Genomic DNA, 23,473 nt, shown 5'->3' on the forward strand with positions numbered 1-23,473 from the left:
ATTGGGCCAACTGGTGTTGCCCATGGGCTCCACTCATCCTTGGAAAGAATTTCTTCAGCTTCCATGTGATTTAGCTCACTGGCTACATTATCATGTATGGTATAAGGAACCAGATGGGCTTTGTAAAACTTGGGTGTGGCATTTTCATTTAACATTCTTTACCCTTGATATGTTTAAGTTTTCCAATGCCATCCTTAAACATTGGTGTGGCCTCATCCAGCAACTTCCTTAATTTACTTTCTGTTGACTCTATTGCAGGGGATGTGGCATGCAAATAGTGGATAGAGTACCAATCGAGTTCTAGTTGTTTCATTCGTGACCCCACAATTCTGGCCTTCAGTTTAGTATCTTTAAAATGCCATTCAAACTTACTTTGTGTAATAACTGAAACAGTCAAGCCAGTGTCTACTTCCATTTTAATTAATTTGCCTTTCACTTTAGGTGTAAGCTGTATTGTTTAGCTATTGTTAGTTTTCACTTTGTAATTCTCAAGGCCACCCAGTCATATGTAACTCCCATCATTATCAGTTTTCATCAACAGCATGCAGATTAGTGCTGTTTCTGAAACTGCAACTTGACTTTTTATCTTTTTCTTTTCTCTGTAGTCCATTTGCTTTTCTCTGCCCGACACATTCTTTGTATGTGTCCTACTTTGCTGCATTTTCTGCAAGTTTCAGCTTTAAACCTGCATTGGTCTCGTGTATGCCACAAAGTTAACACAATTTGCTGGGCCAGGCAGGTTTCTGTTTAGACATTGCACTAATGTTCACACTTCCCACTCTTTATTCTCATCATTCTTGGAAGTATGTACCGCGTGTAATCATTTGCATGGTTACTTCCCTATTGGCCACTCTAGTAGTGCTCTCTGGTTCTGGATGCGCCTTCTCTAACACGTTCTTTGTTGTTATACAAGCCCAGAATGTTACCTCCAGTGTGAAAAGTTGAGTCTTTGATTCAGGAGCTCACTTTTATCTGTAGACCCTTCATTGGTTTATTGTAACCTGTCTTTCAAGCAGATTCCACAGTCCTTTTGAGTTGAACTGTTAACCTCAAGTGTTTTATTTTATTCATTTAGCCGTTTGTATCAAAAAAGATAATTTCACAAAAAAAGAGGTACGATTCATAAGGGGCTCAAGAAAAAAGATGCCACGGAGTCTATCCATTTAAGTTTTTGAAAGTGGCTGGAATTGTTTGGTAAGCAGTTTAAAAGCAAAGGATTGTAGACCTTAGAAATAAAGGCCTGGTGTACAAAAGCAAGTTCAAGTTCTGCAAAGTACTGATTGAACCAGAACTGGAGTATAGGGCCCAAATCTGGGCAGCACACTGAGAATAATGAGCATACTGATTAACAAGATAAAATCCTATGGTTTTACTGGAAAGATACTGGCATAGATAGAGGAATGGCTGACAGGCAGGAGGCAGCGAGTGGGAATAAAAAGGGCCTTTTCTGGTTGCCTGTTGGTGTCTAGTGGTGTTCCTCAGGGGTCAGTATTGGAAATGCTACTTTTCACATTGTTTGTCAATGATTTAAATAATGGAATTGATGTCTTTGTGGCAAAGTTTGCAGATAATATGAAGATAGGTGGAGGGGTAGGTGGTGCTAAGGAAGCAATGCGATTGCAGAGGGACTTAGACAAATTGGAAGAATGGGCAAAAAAGTGGCAGATGAAATACAGTGTTGGGAAATGTCTGATAATGCATTTTGGTAAAAGGAGCAATAGTGCAGTCTATTATCTAAATGGGGAGAAAGTTCAAACATCAGAGGGACTTAGGAGTCCTTGTGCAAGACTCCAAGAAGGTTAATTTACAGGCTGAGTCTGTGGTAAAGGAGGCAAATGCAATGTTGATATTTATTCCAAGGGGAATAGACTATGGAAGCAAAGAGATAATGTTGAGGCTTTGTAAGTCACTAGTCAGGCCACTCTTAGAGTATTGTCAACAGTTTTGGACCCAATATCTCAGAAAGGATGTGTTGTCATTGGAAAGAGTCCAGGGGAGGTTCATGAGGATGGTTCTGGGAATGAAGGGGTTAACATGTGAGGAGTGTTTCGCAGCTTTGGGCCTGTACTTACTGGAATTTAGAAGAATATGGGGGACCTCATTGTAACCTACCAAATGTTGAAATGACTAGATAGGGTGGATGTGGAGAGGATGTTTCCTATGGTGGGGATATACAGAACTAGAGGGCACAGCCTCAAAATTAGAACAAAGCTAAAGAGGAATTTTTTTGGCCAGAGAGTAGTAAATCTGTGGAATGCTCTGCCACAGACTGTGGTGGAGGCCAAGTCGGTGGGTATATTTAAGGTGGATGTTGATCGTTTCCTGATCGGTCAGGGTGTTGAAGGATACGGCGAGCAGGCTGGTGTATGGGGTTGAGTGGGATCTGGGATCAGCCATGATGGAATGGCAGAGCAGGCTCGATGGGCTGAATGGCCTAATTCTGCTACTATGTCTTATGGTCGTAATAATCTGAACACTTTGGAAAGGATGCAGAAAATATTTACTAGACAAGCTCCAGGTGTACAGGACCTTAACTGCACTGGATAAACTGGAGAACATAGAGGAAGTTCAAATGAGATTTAAATTCCCCAGTAGGCTAGAGAAGGAAAACAAAAATAAACTCTCTTCTGGGTGGAAGAATCATGGACTAGCAGATGCAAATTTGAGGGGATTGGCAAGAGAACCAAAGGACACAAGGGACTACTTTGTCATGCAATGAACAGTTAAAATCTAGAACGCTCTTTTTCATATGGTGATGGATGTAAGTCACTCCTGGACTTCAGAAAAGATTTGGATACTTGAAGAGAAAACATTTGTTGAGGCTCTGAGGATAGTGTCAAGAAATAAAACTAACTTAAACAGCTCCAACAGAATGGCATTCAGATTCAAATAATTGAATGGGCCCTCTGTGCTATAATGATTCTGTGATTTAAAGGGATATTTCTTTAAATGAGAGCACTTTAGAAGATTATGCTGATAGGCTCTTTAATTTTCTTTCATACTTTGTTTAATTCTTGTGATTGAAGCAGTCTGGTCCTGCTTACTGTCAGTTGTTAATGCTGTTATCTTTTGTTATAATATTTCTTTGCTCATGTCAACTTTAATGACGTTTAGTCTTTAATTCATTCTTAGTTTCTTCGGAATGTCAGCTGTATTACTCTCTTATTCTATAAAGAAAGTAATTATTTCATAAGAGAGGAGAATATAACAAGTTGAATCCTGAAGGGAATGATGCTGGGAAAAAGTCTGACAGGCGAATATGAAGTATGGTATCGGATCTTTAGGTGGTTCTGTGAAAGAGATTCCCAAGCCTACTGGCCTTATTGATAATTTTGGATATTTATTTGCTTTTATATATCAAATGTGTATGCTAACAAGCAATGAATGAGAATAACAGCTGTATTCACCGAAGAAGTGAATGGAGTGTTTTGACTGGTCAGTTTTGTGATATTTCGCACTTCATGAAAAGTAGGTTTGAAAAGCAAATAAGGTTTGATTGCTCAGTTTTCTGCAACGTGTAAACTATTTCTGCTATTTTGTCATTTACTCCATTTTTGGTTCTATTGACAAATCATTTTTGTGCCGTATTTGAATGTATGCAAACGAATTTGCATGAAATGAATCTGACTGTTGTAAAACTTTTAGGGGATTTTTTTCAGTGATGACAATACAAATATGTCTTTGGATTTGATAATGCTTTCTATTTCATATTATGATTTGCAGAATTTTAAGTATTTTCCACCTTGATGAGACAAAAATGTAACAGCAAGCATATTATTGATCATTATTAATATTTGCTTTTGTAGTGGTCGTCAGCATTTTTGTCCATTTTTACAAGCTTGTCACTTTGGTAACTCTAAAATGAATATTGAAGTAAGATTAAGAAAATGAGCATAAGCAAAATTGTTTCAGACTTTCATTTATCCAGTTTAAATAATCTTTATTTTTGACAGATTTTATAAAAAATCATTGCTTATGTCATGCAAGTCTTATGCTGGCCTTGGCTCCCTACAGACATGCAAAGGAATCTGATGACTTCCATTCGGGGTAGTAGAAGCTACATATGTGGAACAAGCAGATGCTTTTATCAAAATTTTCCAAAACATCTGTATTAGGGACTTGGCAGTTGGATTATGAAGTTGTAAATATATTTCATTATTTAAAGGAGGAGAGGGAGAAATCGAAAAAATAGAGAGCTTAGAGTGTGGTAAAATGACCAGAACCTGAGCTGATCAAAGATTAAGTAATACTGTTGTATATTTATTACAATGCAATGAAATGCAAAATCCTTCTTATTGGATCAAAGGAAGTCAAATCAGAATATTTTCTTATTAGTGAGTGGTTGAAACTCTGCAGGTATTGGTAATCTTCTGTGACCAGACACATAAACCACTCAAAGTAAGGGCACATTATTTATGTTGCTGATTTACATTGGGGATTCTCTATCAGCACATGGAGTCAGGTGTGAAAATTTAAAAAAAAATCTTTGCTGTTAACTATTATTCCCTTTTAAATTTTACATTGAATGTGATCATATTATGAATACATGTTAACATATTGTTAGGCTTTTTAATTAAGCTCCTCATTATTCAATATGGACAGCTTCTTTGCTGATTCTAAGAAATTGCTACAGAAAAAACATCTTCTACAGATTCTGGAAATGTCTGATCTGATGAACTTAATGTAAAATCTGCCTTTAAAAACACATTACTTTCATTACCTGCGTTTCTACTTTCTGATTTACATCTACTAGAGAATGATAAATGTTTCCCAGTAGAATGTTAAATCCTTTACTATTTCTGAATTCTATTATTGAAAGCTTCACTATTTGCTTTCCTAAGTTTTAATTATATCTGTTCAATGGCATAATTTAACCTTTAAAGTGGGCCATGCACTGCCTCCCTATCTGTTTCTTTCTTTCTTGTTGACGTTATAACTTCAGCATTTGGTTTTCAGTTCTGAATGTTTTGAAGCCAAATCTAAGTAATAGATGTCTTTCATACCTTCCAAATGAATTTGAATTCATTCAGTGTATTCCTTTTCTAAGTCAAAGTTGAGTTTATTGCAAAAGCTAAATGCACAGGTGCAATGAAAACCTTAGAGTAGGATCATCACAGGCACCCGGCATCATATAAGCAGCATTCACAAGAAAAACGTAATTTATACACAATCTTTTTCAAGAAAAGAAACACAGTTAGATGAAAAAGACCATTTATTACAAACTGGGCAAAGTATTGCTAAACTGTAGTGATTAGGGTTTTATCAGTTAGTTCAAGAACTGAATGGTTGAAGGGAACTAGCTCTTCTTGAACCTGATGGTGTAGAATTTCAAGCTTCTGTCCCTCCTGCCTGATGGTGGGGATCTTTAATGATGGATGTTGCCTTCCTGAGCCAGTACCCCCTGCAGATGCTACCAGTGTGGGGAGGGATCTACATACGATGTATTGGGCAGAGCTCACTACTCTCTGCAGCTTCTTACATTACTGTACATTCCAATTGCTGTTCCAGAGCATGATGCCCTATTGTTTGCATGTTTCAAAAAGAATCCTTCCTTGCTCCACATACTTATGCAAAGTATTCATCAACATTCCTTACTTCCTTTTTAATTATACTACTTCCTGTGTCAATAATGCATAAATGCAATTTCTATCATTTAATATTAATCATTAACAGTATAGTTTCCTCTTAAGAACAAAAACTTTATGGTTAAGCTATTCATTCATCATGGTCCAAGACCAGCACTGGTGTGTGACACAAGCAGTGTGAGCTAAAAACTTAAGAACAAAGCAACATTAGAAAATGAAATATGCCATTCTGCCCTTCATGCCTTGCTCTGACATTCTGTAAGTTAAAGGAAGTTTTCTTGCACTAACCTCATGCACCATGTTTCTCTTAATAAGCAAGCTGTCTACAAATCTGTCATGAATATACTCAGCAATCAAATCTCCATAGATCCTCCAAGGTGGAGAATTCTAAGAAGTTTGCATTCTCAGAATGAGGATATTTCTTTTTAATTCAATCCTGAATGGTCTACCATTATTTGGAGATTATGGCCCCAGTACTACACATTCCATGCAAAGGAAACAACATCCCTGCACATATTTTGTAAGAATGTTTTATGTTTTGTTGAAATCATTTCCTTTTCTTTTAATTACAGACTGTATAGGACCTTTCTGCCTTATTTTAAAAGGCCAATATTGTCTTTTGAGAAAGTAATGCAGTAAACCTTGGTTCCACTCCCCCTACCACAAGTATACATTTCCTTAGATTAGGGGACCATATGGCTTTGCCAGTCCTATATAATTCCTATTGTGCTTCATTTCTTCAGTTGTGATCAAATCTCTTGCAATGCTTTCTGGGTTTTGTATTAGGAAACCCAGGTTCCTCTGTATGCTAACAATTCTCAATATTTCAGTGTTTAACTATATTCCCAGTTGAAATTGTCATTAAATCAGTGGAATGTTGGCAGAAAATAATATCTATTTTCTTTTTCAAGTCCTTGGAATGGAGTTCATCTGCATTTGGGTGTTTGCCTATAGATAGTCTCATTAATTTCTCCAGTAATTGCTTTAAATAATGATAATAGCTTTTAGGTTTTCATTCACTCTTTATATGTTGTTCTCTACTACTTCAGTGAAAGTTTCTACATCATCCTTCTTAAAGACAATCAGAAAATAAGTGCGTAATTTTTCAGTTTTATATCCTCATCTAACTTCTTTCTCAGTCTGTATGAGACCTACAATAATATATATTAATCTTTATCTTATCCCTTATCTAAATACCCTTAGATGTCTCAATAGATTATTCTCATTTTCTAGTTTCTGTTGCAAAGTGTAACTGGAGTGAACCCAAGTGCAGGACACAGACATGGAGATTGAGTTAGGATTCTTACATGGATTTGAACATTGAACAGCAAACAGGAGGGATCTCGACATGGAGCCTTGACAGGGAACTTCATAGGTAAACCCAGAAACTGGAGCAAAACTTAGAACAAATGGTTCTAAGAGGTCGGGAATCAAAGTTATCACACAGGAAAAGACCAACAAACTGGCGACTAGAGGTTGTGACGTCAGGGTTCTTATACTGAGTTCTTGATGGAAACCAGGTGTGCCATAATCAAAGAGAATTAGAAGTAATTTGGGAAATTAACAATCGGTACCATGGCATAATCAAAGAAAATTAGGAGCGAGATAGGGAATATATGAGCAGGGCCAAGACAGTACCTCCCCCCCGCCCCCCCGCCATGGGAGCATCCAGGCGATCCACCAGGCTTATCCGGATGGTCCCGATGGAAATCATGGATGAGGGAAGGATCCAAGTTGAAGGACTGGGGAATCCAGGAACATTCCCTGGGGCGTATCCCTCCCAATCGACCAGGTACTGGAGGCACCTGCCTCGGTGGCGCACGTTCAGTATTTGCCGGACGGTGTATGCTGGGTGGTCGTCAATGACCTGGGTGAGTGGAGGGGGTTTGGCAGGGAGGCATAAAGGGCTGACAGGTACCGGCTTCAAATGGGAAATGTGGAATATAGGATGGATGTGCATAGATTTGGGTAGTTTGAGTCGAACTGCCAAAGGGTTGATAATACTCTCAATCTCGAATGGTCCCAGGAAACGGGGGGGGGGGGGGGGGGGAGTTTCTTGGGCTCATTCTTGAGGGGGATGTCTTTAGAAGAGAGCCAAACCTTCTGCGCAGACCGATAATCAGGTGCAGGAACCCGATGGTGATCGGCAATCCTCTGGTTGCGGTTGGCTGAATGGAGCAGGGCCGCGCATGTGTGTCTTTCCAGATCTTGGGGCACTGACGGAGATGGGCCTGAACAGAAGGCACAGCAATGTTTTCTTCATGAGAGGAGAACAGAGGAGGTGTATAACCGAGGGAGCATTCAAAGGGAGACATTCAAGTGGTGGTGCTGACCAGGGAGTTGTGGGCATACTCTGCCCAGGCGAGATGGGTGCTCCAGGCAGATGGGTTGTTGGCGGTTACGCAGTGCAGTGCTGCTTCCAAATCCTGGTTAGCTCACTCTGTTTGCTCATTCATCTGTGGATGAAAGCTGGACAACAGATTTACTGAAGCTCCAAGGGCTTGACAAAAAGATCTCCAAACTTGAGAGATGAATTGGGGACCCTGGTCAGAAATAATGTCCGAGGGAATCCCATGAAGGCGGAAGACATGATGCATGAGAAGGTCGGCTGTTTCACAAGCTGAAAGGAGTTTGGGAAGGGCTACGAAGTGCACAGCTCTGGATGAGCAGCCCACCACGATGAGGCGTGCGCACATGACTTGTAATGGCAAGAAAGCGGTGCTTCTCGTCCCAACAGCCTCGCATAACTGTGAGTTTTGGACGCATTTAAGGAGAAGCTGGTAGAAATAGGCTTGATGCATAGCTGTGAATCCACATTGTCCGAAGATGCATATAATGAGGAAAGGGTGTACGACGGTGTTCCTATATGTGAAGGGGGTAGTTCCGTAACAAAATCCAGTGCAATGTGAAACCAAGGGTGGCTAGGAACAGGTAGGGAATGAAGCAATCCAGCAGGTGGTTGGTGGGAGGCTTTTTCTTGCACACAAACAGAACAGGCCAAGACAAAGGAATGGGTGTCAGCGTCTATGGAGGGCCACCAAAAATGTCTCTTCAGGAGGGACAGAGTCCCGGGATGGCAGGCGAAACAAGACGTGTGCCCCCACTGGAGAACCTGAGATCGAACGGAATTGGGCACAAAGAGGTGATTGGAGGGTCCGTTGCCTGGGTCTTGTTGAGTTCGTTGGGCCCATTTTGGCTAGTTCCTTCAGTTGCAAGGGAACACGGCGAATGAGGCAAACCCAAGTGCAGGACACAGGCACAGAGATTGAGTTAGGATTCTTACACAGATTTGAACGTTGAACAGCAAACAGGAGGGATCTTGACACAGAGCTGCATAGGTAAACCTAGAAACTGGAGCAAAACTTAGAACAAACTGTTCTAAGTGGTCGGGAATCAAAGTTATCACACAGGATACTGGTAACTAGTAACAACAATCTGGTAACTAGTGGTTGTGACATCAGGGTTCTTATGCTGCGTTCTTGATGGAAACCAGGTGTGCCATAATCAAAGAGAATTAGAAGCCATTAGGGAAATTAATGATTGGAACCATGGCATAATCAAAGAAAATTAGGAGCAAGATATGGAATAAACGATTGGGATCATGACAGTTTCCTTTTCCTTTTCAATTTCTTGACGCTCTTTTGTCCAGTGTTTTTCATTGTGCTTAAGGGACAAAGTGACGGATGCAAGATGATAAAGGTTGTTTATTGTCAGGAGTATCTTGACTTACCTTGGCCATTGAGCTTCATTCATTGAGTGGAAGCATTAGCACTGACTGCCTTTTATCATTACTCTCCGATAAACTTTATTGAGTTTCCTGCTTCATCATGAACCCCTCTTCAGCCAACCTCTCTTGTGATTCAACTATGATTCTAATGATTTTGTTGATACTGACATTTGTGAAAAGTAAATCCTAAAATAATTAGTCGAAATAGTCACTCCTGATGAAGGGTTTCGGCCCGAAACATCGTCACTACCTCCTCCCATAGATGCTGTCTGGCCTGCTGAGTTCTGCCAGCATTTTGTGTTTTTATAAATAATCAAAATATTGAATGTGCGTTTAGTTTGCCATATGAAAAAACAATTTAGTTGGATAATCAACATTTAGAACAAAATTAATCTATATGTTATAAATTGAATAATATTTTAATAATAATTCTTACAGTCAATTTTTTTACTCTTCGCTCTCACTCTTTGTTACCATACTTTGGACAGCTCTGCAATGGACATATTCAATAACATTGCCAACTCCTTAGTTAGTGTGTTCAATAAAATGATTTGCCATGGGGCAGTTTCTTATAGTAAGCAGATTTACAGATTGGCAATATTTTACTATGTGTGTCTGCATTTACGTAATTTTGCGACTACTAAAGAAACTTAAAATACATGCATTTTAATAGCACAGCGTGTATATGTGTATGGAGCCAATGATACTTGAAAATCAATTTGAAATCCTTGTTGGTATTAAGGTCTTGGAAAAAGTGTAGGAGCAGCAGAGAGTAACTCTTGATCATTGAGATTTGTTCTTTTCTAAGAAAAAGACCTTGTTTTTTCTTCCCAAAGTTACAATTTCTCTTTCTGCCATCCTTGAAGTTTAATTTTCTCATTGACTAACTTCTGGGAGCTTTGAAATCAAAAGTGAGCATATTTGCCTGATTCATGACTGTCATAACTGTATGTATATGATGCCTCATATATTTATGTCCTCCTTTGTAAAACATCTCTTGGCATAAAGGACAAGGAATTACCTTGTTATAGCTTTTATATATATTATTAATGATTTGGGTTTATTTCATTTACTCTAGTTCTGATGCATCAACAGTAAACAATTTGAGATATGTCTTTATAAAGTTTCATAACATTTATTTTGGCTCATCTTTTAAGTCATTGGAGAGAAGATTGTGACAGATGTCAGTTTTTGTCATAAGTTTAAGGATGGAGGTTGAGAAGGTCAGTAGCTTTAAATTTCTTGCCATTGACATGTTAGAAACATGTACTTTCTTAGAAGCTTGCATAAATTTGGCATGACTCCAGAAACTTCGACAAGCCTCAATAGATGAATAGTGAAGAGTATCCTAACTGATTGCATCATGGTCTGCTATGAAAATTTTAATGCCAGGGAATGGAAAAGGCTACAGAAAGTGGTAGAATCCAGTCCATCACAGGCAAAGCCCTCCCTACTATTGAGTACATGTATTTAGTTGGAGCACCGCCACTAGAAAATGGCACCTATCATCAAAGACCCTCATCTTAAAGATCATGGCCTTTTCACACTACAGTCAACAGGCGGGATGTACCGAAGGCTTAAGTCCCACACCAACAGGTTAGGGAACAGTTATTGCCCTACAGCCATCAGGTCCCTGAACCAGAATGAATACCTTCATTCACCAATGCTCTGAAAGGATTCCATGAGCTATGGACTCATACACAAGGACCTTTTACAATTTACAACGTTTGTATGTTCTCTGTATTATTTTTATTTGTTATTTGCTTGTTTGTCAGTCATTCCTGTAAATCCCTGGAAGAAAGTGAGTCTCAAGACAATATGTGGTAACATGTGTTCTTTGATAATAAATTAACTTAGAACATTGGATTTTTCACTAATTATATTATTTGAAAAACTTAGAAGCAAGATTCTCAATGTATAACATCTGGTACAGTAAAATTCCAGTTAATAGCAGGTGCAAAAGGACAATTTATCTGAATAATTCTTTTTAATGCTGCTTTTTTGTTTTGTTTTGGAAAACTGTTTGCTCATTTGATATTTCAGATCCATATCTTGTAATGAAAGTTCATACATTTTCCAGTGATGTAACCTTCGGCTCTCTGTCAGACAAATTAATTTCCTGAATGAAGAATATTTTAATGTGTTTCACTGAATCACCTTTATTATTTTGCCTGGCATGTAAATGCTTTGGACTGCAAGCTGAAATTAAACAGTGGACTCTGTGGCCAGATTCTGGTCAGTTTGACTGTTCTGTCCCTTCACTGGCATTATGCTTTTCTAGGCATTCATTTGCACTTCTGTGACAACATAAGGAGAGAAGTTACCCATTTTTCATCTGTAATCACATTACCACAACCCTCCAGAATTTCACTAGTAAATACAGAAAAGCTACTTTATCGTCTCATAATGTCTAGCAAAGACTTTCGTCATCAATTTGAAATTGTTAATAATTGAGGGAGTATTTTTGGAAAACCTCTAAGTGGTATTAGCATACTTCGATGTTGCTGACGATCTGTTGAAATTGTAAGAGAAATTAGATAAAGAATGAAAGCTGAGGAGGGTACGGGGAAATAAAGAAATAGATCAATCATGGGATTACGATTCTTCCTTGAAGAGGTGCTGCCAAAAGTTGAATTTCTTTCATTTGTGTGCTATAAACTGTATTGGTGCCTCTGTGCTTGAAGCTATTTGGAAAAATCAATTATTGAACTGCCCACCAGTACTGCACAGGTTATGATATTCATGATATCCATCCATGTTTACACTGATAGGTGAGTAAGAATCATTACTTGGTCATGCTTTATAAAGAAAGATTATCCATCTTCTACTTTCATCTCAGTATTGAGTTTCTTTCCGTCAAACATCTGATGTAGTCATTGGAAATGTGAATAACTGTCCAAAAAGTGCACAATAGGTTAGAGCAGAAAATAATTAGTAACTACATATGCCTTGTTTCAGGCTAGAGAACAATCTGCTTTCAAAAAATTTCTTGTTTATTAATTTATTTTCTGTGATGGTGTTTACTCTTTCTAAGTAGTTCTGTAACTGCATCTAAAAATTCAGAAAATTCCTTTTGGAAACTTCCAGGTTAGTTAATTTGTTAAAATTGATTTGTAGATTTTTAATGCATACTTACTAGTTGGCTAAGTGCTTTTTTTGTAGCTCATATTGTAATGTACCCTAATTGTAACTGCTTTTTGAAAGGAACATTTGGTTACTAAGGAAATGGATCCTTCATGATTTCGCAAGCCATTATGATTTTGCATAATATCACCATCAAAGCACTGTTCAAACTAAAGATATAAGCACCTGAGAGACCGTAGGGTAAGCAAGCTGGATCTGGCCTGCTGTCTGGATTGATTAACCTATCTTCCCACATGCCTGCACTTACCTGGGTTAGATGCTGGGGCTTAATTGAAATTGACCCTCTGTATCCTTGTTATATCTGCCAAGGCTAACAAGGCTTTAACAGTGAGTAGGCTCGGACAGCATAGTCATGAAGCTTCACTCCATAAAGCCCTAATAAACTTTGACAAAAGGCTTACCTGGATGGTAGAGATCTGTCTGCTGTAAGGACTACAAGGTTTTTTTTTACAGCTTTTATGTGATATTTGAAAAAATATTTGAAAATCTGAATATTTGAAAAGGAATATTTTAAAATTTTGTGATTGCTGTAAAAGTAATTAAAATGTATTTCATAATGTTATTAAACAGCACAACAAAGTCCATAAAACATCACTTAAATTGAAAACAAAACATTTTCCTCACTCTCCAAGCTGCGGACTGCATTGAATTGAGTGTGATCACTGACTTTACAGCAGATCTGACCATCTGAAGATAGGTAATTGACCAGAAATGTTAAATAGTTTCTCTTTTCACTGATGCTGCTTAACTGGATGAGTTGTATCAGATTTCAGCTTCTGCAATTTTACTTGTTTTTCCATTTCTGGATTCTCAGTATATAATTTTTTATTGTCTCCCACTTGTAGAATGTAGACCTATTTGTAGTAGCCATTCCCAATCTACTTTGACCAGATCCTGTTTTAAGATATCACAGTAATTACCTCTTTATGATCAGCATTGTGAATTACCTTCCCTTTTTCATCCTCTTCTTTCATGCCTTAAGATTCTGTACCTTGGAATACTGAGTTACCCGTCCTGCCCTTTCAACCAGCTCTCTGTGACGGTAACAACATAACTTCCCCATTTGCTGATCAATGTTCTAAGTCAATCTATCTTCCTTGTCATTTTGCTTGAATTAAAATATTTGCTATTTGCCTTGCACACCTCCCACGTGCAGTATGTTGTCACATGCAAGTTTGTTTGACAGCAGCAGCAAAACTCCCTGCAATGATGCTTGTCCTGCACACGTTTAGGTGCAACACATCTAGCTTGTAGAAGTCCCACGCTGCCCTGAAATGGTCCCGGTGACTAAAGCACTTCCCATAAACTACATATGTATCTGACCATGCTCTTATACCTATTCTCAGTAGCACATGCACTGGAAGATGATAGGTACAAATTTAGAGATCCTACTCTTTAATCTGTAACCTAGCTCTCGAAATTCTTGCTGCAGGACCTCATTCTACAATGATAAGTGCCTTTCATCTAGCACTTTAAGTGGTAATCAGTCGAAACTTGTTCTTGAAGCCACTTTGAATTTATATTCTATTATTCAAATGAACAGGTTTACTATGTCAGTAGGAGAGAATAAATAATGTGGGACATGAAAATGTCATTCTTTCTAGCAAGGGTGATGTATAAGTAAACATATAAATAAATATTGGAACATAAGTAAATTTCTCTTAGTGGTCCATCATTAAGAATTATATGAAGACCTGTGAGATGTTAAAAAGATTCATAATGCAAACTGATTTGCCATGAGAAATTTTTAGAAACAGTTTATTCAGTCCCCATGTTAGTTAAACAGTTCAAAAATATGATTTAAACAGTACAACTTTAACAAATCAGTTTGGACCAAACACCTTGCATCAATGTGTCTATCATGACACCTCCCTCGAACTGCCTTGAATCCTCTAATCCAGGTCTATATTTGGTAAGGTTTTGTACAGTTCAATAAAGGTAATCATAGGTTAAAGCATTTATTCCATATACAGCAATTTGTTTTTTTTTACTGCCTGCATTTTAATTATGGGGTCACTAACTACTTTGAAAATGGCTAAATATCAAAATTTCATTTATTTTTTCCTACATTTAGTATGTATTACTTTTACATTCTAACTCTCATTTTAAGTTTACTTGATTTTTTTTGTAAGCAGTATATGCTGTGTAGAGAATGCCTAAATAAATCTTTCTGATGACTCTCACCATCTTCATTTTATGTTCTGCTAACTTTTCAAGTTGGCCAACTTATCCCATTTCTGACCCAAGTTCTAGCCTCCTACCAGTTCACTTTCATTTTATCTCTGGAAGATTCATTTACTCTTTTTACCTTGTGTACATGACCGAGGAAGAAATTTTCATCCTTTTGGTCCTGTGTGTGTTGGGAATAGTGGACCTGCAACTTTCCCAGCCAAGCATGGAGATTTGTATTTCTATATTTTAAAATCAAACTTCCTTTGCTTTTAACTTATTATTCCTTTGTCTTCCATTTTAACAATTTCCTGGTTCAGATGCGTAGAATCTGAAAATGTTTTGGCTACATCGATTATTGGAGTTATGTTTCTATTGACCAAGTGTCACTCTCCTTGGAGCAAAGGTTGGAGTGAAGCTGGGTACAAAATTATGACTAGTTTAGATACTTCAAACAGAGTGAAAATGGCTCAAGGTTTGGGTGATGCACTGTTAAAGTGAAGGGCAATAGTTACAGTGTAGATAAGAGGAAGTAATGTTTTACTTAGAGAGCAGTGGTGATCTGGCTCTTGCTGTCTGTATGAATATTCCCAACAGTCAATCAGGGCTTCTAAAATGGAATTTGGAGAAAAACAAACAAAACTAATTTGCAGAGTAAATGAGAGGTATAGAGGAATGATACTGACTGACTTACACTGTGAAGGACTGGCATGGAATTCGAAGTTGCGTTTATTGTCACATACACGAGTACATATACGCACAAGTGCAATAAAAACATACTTGCAGCAGCATCACAGCAACAAAGCATTGTATTAACACAAGAAAAACATTAAATTTTATAGGGAGGAACAGAAAAGTCCATTTTAGTGCGAAGTGCTCGAAGTTGTTATTGAGTAGGACTTTGCTGGTTGGATCACAAACCGAGTGGTTGAAGTAAGCTGGAAGGAACTCAGCAGGTTAGGCAGCATCTATGCAAAGGAATAAACAGTCGGTGTTTCGGCTGATACCCTTCATCAGGACTGGAAAGGGAGTGGAAAGAAGAAGGAGGGAGAGGAAGGAGTACAAGATAGAAGATGATAGTTGAAGCCACATGAGGGGAATGTAGGTGGGGGGGGGTGTAGAATGAAGTGAGAAGCTGGGAGGTGATAGGTGGAAAAGGTGAGGCCTGAAGAAGAACAAATCTGATAGGAGATGAGAGTGAACCATGGGAGAAAGGGAAAGAGGAAGGGCCCCAGAAGGAGGAGATAGGTAGGTGAGGAGAAAAGAGGAGGTAAGAATGGGGCCAGAATGGGGGAATAGAAAAAGAGAGAAGATGGAGAGAGGAAAAATTCCTGGTAGTTAGAGAAATCGATGTTCATGCCATCAGGCTAGAGGCTATCCAGATTGAGTATGAGGTGTTGCTCCTTCAACCTGACTGTGATATCATCGAGGAGGCCATGGCTCGACATGTCAGAAAAGGAATGGGGATTAGTATTAAAATGTCTGATCACCAGGATATCCTGTTTGTTGTAGATTGAGTGGAGGTTAAAGACAAGTAGCTATTATTGAACCTGTTGCTGTCCCTTGTGCCTGATGATAGCTGTGAAAAGATGACATGGCCTAGACAGATGTGGCCTTCTTGAGGCAGCATCTTCTGTAGATATTCCAATGGTGGTTGGGATGCGCCCATGATGAATTGGGCAGAGTTCACTACTCTGCACAGTTTCTTACATTCCTACATATTTGAATTGCCGTACCAGACCACCATGATGCAGCCAGGAAGGATGCTTACAAGAGGACATTTGTAGAAGTTTGTTAGAGTGCTTGGTGACAAAATGAACCTCATTGACTTCCTAAGAAAGTAAAGAGGCTGGCGCACTTTTCTTGTGATTGCATCTGTGTGCTGGGCCTAGGACAGGACATCCAATGTGTTAATGCACAGGAATTTAAAGCTGCAGACTCTCTCCACTGGCACATGGTCATCCTCCTTCCCCTTCCTAAAGTCAACGATCAACACTTTAGTTTAATTGACTTTGAGTGAGTGGTTGTTGCCGTGGTACCACTGAAACAGGTGTCTGTCACACTCTGGTAAGCAGACTCATCACCACCTGTAATTCATCCGGTTTAAGATGGTGCTGCCAAAGACATGCAACAGCTTACTAGTAGTTCAAAAGCAAAGAAATTTGATTAAAAACATTATTAATAACAATTTTTTGAAGTATATGGTGGTAAACTATTACCACAAACAATGAAGAGACAAGCAAAGGCAAAGGGAACTCAAGAGATGTGTTCTGCTGGTGTGGTGCAAAATTTGTGTGTTTGGAGTTGGAGCCGTGCTGGTTGGAGTGAATGATTGGAGAGGAGAAGATGAGGCAGAGGAGCTCTGATGCTCTTCAAACTAACACAGATGCAGGGATGGATCGCCCTAAGTGCCAAGCTAATTCAGGAAGGTTGAGAACAGCTTCTTCGGCAGCTAAATCTAGGCCTGAAGTGAATCACTAGGTGGCTTATTCTAAGCCCAAAACAATTCGCCGCGGTGGGGCCTGGTCCTAATACGCGGCATGAACCACTGCTTGTACAATTTAAACATTGGCCCAGATAGACTGGAAAGGCAGGGTTGAGCGTCAGGCAAGATTGGAATGCTCTGGGTGCTGTGCCAATTTGGAAAGGGCAAGAACAGCTTCTTCCGCAGCGAAATCTAGGCCCAGAGTGATTCACTACAGTGGAGCCCAGGTCCTAATGAGAGGCACAGTTCATTGTTCGGACAGTTTAAATGTCAGCCCAGATAGACTGGGGCTCTTTTCTCTACAAAGCTAAGGCTGTGAGACTACTCCCAGCTGTTGTGCTTCATGCCTGCTAATGTGATAAACTGAATACCGAGGCTTTGGGCCTACTTGGGTCTGCTCTGGGGATTTTTCCTCTCTGGGGATCTAAAGACTCAATTTGGTTTGGAATACTATTGTTGTTGCTTAGTTCTATTGGTGGCATGATTTGTGTTTTACAACTTTTACATTCTCTGATAATAAATGTACTTTGAACCTTGGAACAGTAGGTTCATCAGCAAATTTGAAGATTCCACTGAAGCTGTGCTTAGCCATGCAGTCTTCTGTGATTTAGAGAGTAGAGCAGAGGGCTAAGCACACGGACTAGAGTGCACCTGTGTTAATGATCAACAAGAAGGAGATGTTGTTACCAATCCTCACCAATTGAGGTTCTGCTGATGAGGGAATCAAGTATCCAGTTGGAGGAAAAGGTGCAGAGGCCAGAGTCTTGAAGGTTAATGATAAGTTTGGATGGGATGAGTGTGCTTAACACCAATCAGAATGATAAACCAAATGCTTTTCTTCAATGTGCTAAAGGTTTTATGAGTTTTTGATTCATTGTGGTCAATGCTGTACCAAATAACTATACACCATAGCAGAAACTGTCTGGGGTAATTGAAACATAACTATGTGGATTCTGTTTTCCATTAATTTAGAATTTTAGTATGCAAGGGAATACTGTGACTAAAATAGGTACATTTATAGTGATAATGCTGTTATCCTTTTTTCGCATGGAAACTTCATTTCAATTAATGATGGAAAACGCAGCTGACAACGTTTTGGGAAAATTGATGCTATCTGCTTGGTGTTAAATTCACCTAGATTTTTCACCGCTGGTGTATTCACTACAAATGGGACTTTGATGTGCACATTTTTCTGAATCAAGACTGGCCCTGCTTATTTATTTGGGCTGCATGTCAGTCATAAAACTTACTTGTTTACTGTTGTGAACGTATAGACGATATATCAGTGCTTTTGTGTTTAAGGTTTTACAGTGTAAAAGAACACTTGATTGAGTAGGCATTGGCAGTATACCAATTCAAGTAAGAAACAAGCAACATTGCGGGAAAGGTGGAGTTTTTAACCTGTACTGAACAGTCCCAGCTTAACTACTGCTTTGGTGTATGTTTCTCCAGGAAAAATAAGGTTCAGAAGACAGACGAAGTGTGTAGCCCGGGTGTTTGGACGGAGGTGACAAATTACAATCTTCAATGTCTGCAATGCAAAGTGAGGTTTAATGATCTCACAAGACTGAAGTAAGTAAGGCACAGTTCACTATGCAACACAGAAGCAATAACAGGGGTTTCATTTCCTTGCTTATCATGTCTTGTTGGCTCATTAACTAGATGATTTGAAACTCAGTTCCCACAGAAATTCTGGGGAAAAAAAACTGAACCATTGTAAGAAGTTGTGTGCTAGGGTAATTCTTGTTAGTGATAGCTTAAGTGAAATCTACAATTACTTGTTCAACAACAATGGCATCGGTACTTAAGGGTATTTAATAATAACACTTATTTACTACTTTACTTCTCCGTTCTCTCCTTACAAATATTGCGTCTATCATTAAAAACTCTTAACTAGAGGAAGATCAATAAGCCTGCATGAACCCGCTGTTCTGATGGATATTAGGATTTCATCACTTCCTGTCCTGGTCCGTTCACAAGAGTTCTTCTATGAGATTAGAGTTGATAAATTGAATCCCAGGTGCATTCTTATGGAATGAAACTACCTATCAGTCAGAAGAGTTTTAACTCTTGCTCATTGTAGGAGTGAAAGAGAAGGCAAATTAATGTTCTCTCAGGGAAGTTAAAGTGAATTCCCTAAGCTGAAGAGCCAAGGATCAAGAACTCCAACCTACCTTCTCCTCCAAAATATATTGCATACAGGATGTTGGAAAGACCCTGCTGCAATTGCTACCAAAATATCCAGGCAGGGATTAATTGTTTTGCTATGTGTCATGGTTTCCTGATTGCAGGTCCTGTGGCTGGTCCTGTTCAGATGAATAGGGGAGGAACAAACACAAGTTTCAAAACATTAATTGGGGAGAAAAATCTAAATAACATTATGCAGTCCTATAAAAACTGCTGATGGATATCTGGATATCTGCAAAAGACCAAACTTTCTTGGGGAAAAATCAAACATATCTCTTCCTGAGCATTTTACCCAGCTGGTCCAGTTGCTTTCCTGTTGTCTTTTGGGCATTTCCAGATCATAGCAACTAAAATACCGCATGGAGGCAAAATTTCTGAAACCTTTGAAAATTTAATGGCCTTTTCCCTGAGATCTTATTTCAAGGTTACTCATATCAGCATTTATATTGTAACAGCAGTGGGGTTTGAGATTGTAATTTGAGAAAACCTACAGCAGTATATGCAGGAGGGTAAATTCTGCTGCATACTTGCAGTTTATGAAGAATATTTCTGTTGTAGTTTTCTTCAGGGAGGCACTATGATTTTGGACCTTGTTATCCCATTGTACTAATATAGAGATGATCTTTGTGGTTCTTGATTCATATCTATTACTATTTTGTCACAAAAAGACAATGTAGCAGGAAGGACAATACACCACAGCTAACTCAATTATTAACACTGTGAACTTGTGTCAATTTAGCATAAAAATTGCACCAGCTCGGATTGCAAGATCCTGCAGCGGATAGTGATGTCAGTTGAGAAGAGCATTGGGGTCTCTCTTCCCACCATTACAGACATTTACACTACATGCTACATCCACAAAAAGCAAACAGCATTATGAAGGATCCCATGCACCCCTCATACAAACTCTTCTCCCTCCTGCCATCTGAGAAAAGGCAACAAAGCATTCGGGCTCTCACGACCAGACTATGTAACAGTTTCTTCCCCCAAGCTATCGGACTCCTCAGTACCCTGAGCCTGGACTGACACCAATTTACTGCCCTCTACCATGCCTATTGTCTTGTTTATTTATTGTAATGCCTGCACTGTTTTGTACACTTTATGCTGTCCTGGGTAGGTCTGCAGTCTAGTGTAGTTTTTTTTTCTGTGTTGTTTTTATGTAGTTCAGTGTAGTTTTTGTACTGTTTCATGTAACACCATGGTCCTGAAAAATGTTGTCTCATTTTTACTGTGTACTGTACCAGCAGTTATGGTCAAAATGACAATAAAAATTGATTTGACTTGACTTGGATTTCCTCCAGGTGTTCCGGTTTCCTCCCATAGTCCAAAGATATACTGATTAGTAGGTTGGGTGGTCATTATAAATTGTCCTGAGATTAGGCTAGGATTAGTTAGCTGGGTTGCTGGGCGGTGCAGCTCACTGGCCTGGAAGGTCCTGTTTCGTGCTGTATCTCTAAATGAATAATTTTTCCAGCAACTATTTCACACAAAAAGAACATAGGACTCTAGAGAACTGGATAAGTCATTTAGCCCTTGATGGTATGCTGATCTTTTTGCCACTTTATACTAAATGTCCTCCTCCTGTGTATCATCCACGTGTCTATTTGAAAGTCTCTTAAATTCCACCAAACTGCCTGTTTTCACCACTACCCTTAGTAACCTATTCCAATTACTACCCTTCATGTAACCTTTAAACTTGCCCTTCATGTCACCTTTAAGGATCCTTCCCTTAACTTTAAAAGCATGTTTTCTAGTGTTTGACATTTCTACCCTGGGGAAAAGAGTCTGAATAGCCACCTTATCTGTGACTTTCATAATTAAACAAATAATCTGTCAGGTTTCACTTCAGCCTCCAATACTCTGGGCAGAACAACCCAATCTTTCCTTAAACCTCACATCCTCTAATCCAGGCAGCATCCTGGTAAACGTCTTCTGCACTTTCCCCACATCCTTTCCATAGCGGGCAACCAGAACTGCACACAGTACTCCAAGACCAGTCTGACTAAAGTCTTATATGGCTGTAGCATAACTTGCTTACTTAGCATTCCTATCATTGAAGGTAAACATGCCACACACATCACTTTATCCATTTACATCACCACTTCCAGTGAACTATGGACCTGGACCCCAAGATCCCTCTGTGCTTTAGAACAGGACATTTTGAGAGGGAGGCTGAGCAGACAAAAGTTGCGATCCATATAGGTACCAAAGATTAGGTAGGAGCAGTGATGAGGTTCTGAAAGGGGATTTTAAGGAGCTAAGTAGAAAGGTAAGAAGCAGGACTTCCAGAGGTGTAATCTCAAAATTACTACCCTTGATACATGCTAATGTGTTGAGAAAATGATACTGAGTGTATTTCAACATCTGGCTAAGGAGCTGATACAGAGAGAGCCCAATGATCCATAAATAGTCATTTTTGAATAAATTATTCTGAAATAAGAAAGATGCACTTCCATTGATGGGATTATACTACAGGCCCCACAATAGCCACTGAGAGGTGGAGGAACAGATTTGTAGACAGATTATATAGAAACAGCAGGATAGACATTGTATGGTTTTCAACTTTCCCATTATTGATTACAAATTCCTTAATACAAGAGGCTGCGATAAGATGGGATTTTTTCAATACATCTTGAAACAATATGTGGAAGAAAACATACTGGAGCTGGTTTTGGGAAATCAGCCAGACCAGTTGACAGACCTGATAATTAGTTAACATTTTGGGAATAGTGGACATACCTCATTTTGTATAAGGATAGTTATAAGTATAAAATCTGATCTTATAAGAAGGTACTAAACTGGAGGAGGGAAAGTTATGGTAGAGAGTAAGCATTCAGCATGGACTAGAAGGGCCGAGATGGCCTGTTTCCGTGGTGTAATTGTTATATGGTTATATGATTAGAAAGGAGCTGAGAGGCATTGATTAGGAGCAGCTTCTAGAGTCATAAAGTCATAAAAGGTATAGCACAGAAACAGGCCCTTTGGCCCATCTAGTCCATGCTGAAACTATTAAAACTGCCTAATCCCATCAAATTGTCATCCATGTACCTATCCAAACTTTGATTAAGCATTGAAATTGAGTTCACATGCATCACTTTAACATAGTCTCACGACACACTGAGTGAAGAAGTTTCCTTTCATGTTCCCCTTAAACTTTTCACTTTTCACCCTTAAACAATGACGTCTAGTTGATATCCCACCAAACCTCAGTGGAAAATGTCTGCTTGCATTTACCCTACCTATATGCCTCATAATTTTCTATACCTCTAACAAATCTCCTCACAATCTTAAGGAATAAAGTACTAAACTATTCAATCTTTCCTTATGACTCAGGTCCTTCAGAGCCGGTAACATCCTCGGAAATTTTCTCTGTGCTCTTTCATTCTTATCTACAACTTTCCTGTAGGTCATACTCTAAATCAGTCTGCACAAATGTTGAATACATTTTCAACATTACGTCCCATTTCCTGTATTCAATACTTTGATTTATGAAGGCCAATGTGTCAAAAGCTTCTGTTGGGCAAGTCCATGTCTGATGTATGGGAGTTAGTTAAAGACCAGCTGATCCGAGTTCAGGATTGGCATCTTCCAGTAAGGAGTAAAGACAAGGATAGTAAGATAAGGGATGACTCAAGAAGCCCTGAATTTACTCAGGAAGGAAAAGGAGCGTATATAAAAGGAGCCCCTGTGGTTGTCCCCCTTAACAATAAGTACTTCTGTATGAGCACTGTTGGGGGGGCAGCCTACCTGGGAACAATAACAGTGGCCGCACCTCTGGCACAGAATCTGAATCTGTGGCTCAGAAGGGTAGGGAAAGGAAGAAGACAGCAGTAGTAGGGGACTCTAGGGGGTTAGACTGGCAATTTTGTGGATGTAGGAAAGAAGCACGGATGGTAGTTTGCCCCCCAGGTGCCAGGGTCTAGGATGTTTCTGATCGCGTCCATGATATCCTGAAGTGGGAAGGTGAACAGCCAGAGGTCTTGGTACATATTAATACCAACAACAGAGGTTGGAAAAGGGAGGAGGTCCCGAAAACAGACTACAGAGAGTTAGGAAGGAAGTTGAGAAGCAGGATCTCGAAGGTAGTAATCTCAGGATTACTGCCTGTGTCACAGGACAGTGAGTATAGGAATAGAGTGAGGTGGAGGATAAATGCATGGCTGAGTGATTGGAGCA

At 39.2% G+C, this 23,473-nt stretch overlaps 1 protein-coding gene across 8 annotated transcripts in view; it reads left to right on the forward strand.

Moving 5' to 3' along the window:
• The window catches only part of foxp2 (forkhead box P2), a 739,530-nt gene that overhangs the window by 161,662 nt on the left and 554,395 nt on the right, over positions 1-23,473 (forward strand). For 7 of the 8 annotated variants that reach the window (XM_073059492.1, XM_073059478.1, XM_073059475.1 and 4 more), the window contains one exon: positions 18,563-18,682. The gene's annotated coding sequence lies outside the window, so the exon portion shown is untranslated. Of the gene's footprint in view, positions 1-3,452; positions 3,469-18,562; positions 18,683-23,473 lie in introns of those variants that run through there. The other variant, XM_073059481.1, reaches the window with a different exon arrangement.

The sequence above is a fragment of the Hemitrygon akajei genome, chromosome 10, assembly GCF_048418815.1.
Source record: "Hemitrygon akajei chromosome 10, sHemAka1.3, whole genome shotgun sequence".
NCBI classification, from domain to species: domain Eukaryota; kingdom Metazoa; phylum Chordata; class Chondrichthyes; order Myliobatiformes; family Dasyatidae; genus Hemitrygon; species Hemitrygon akajei.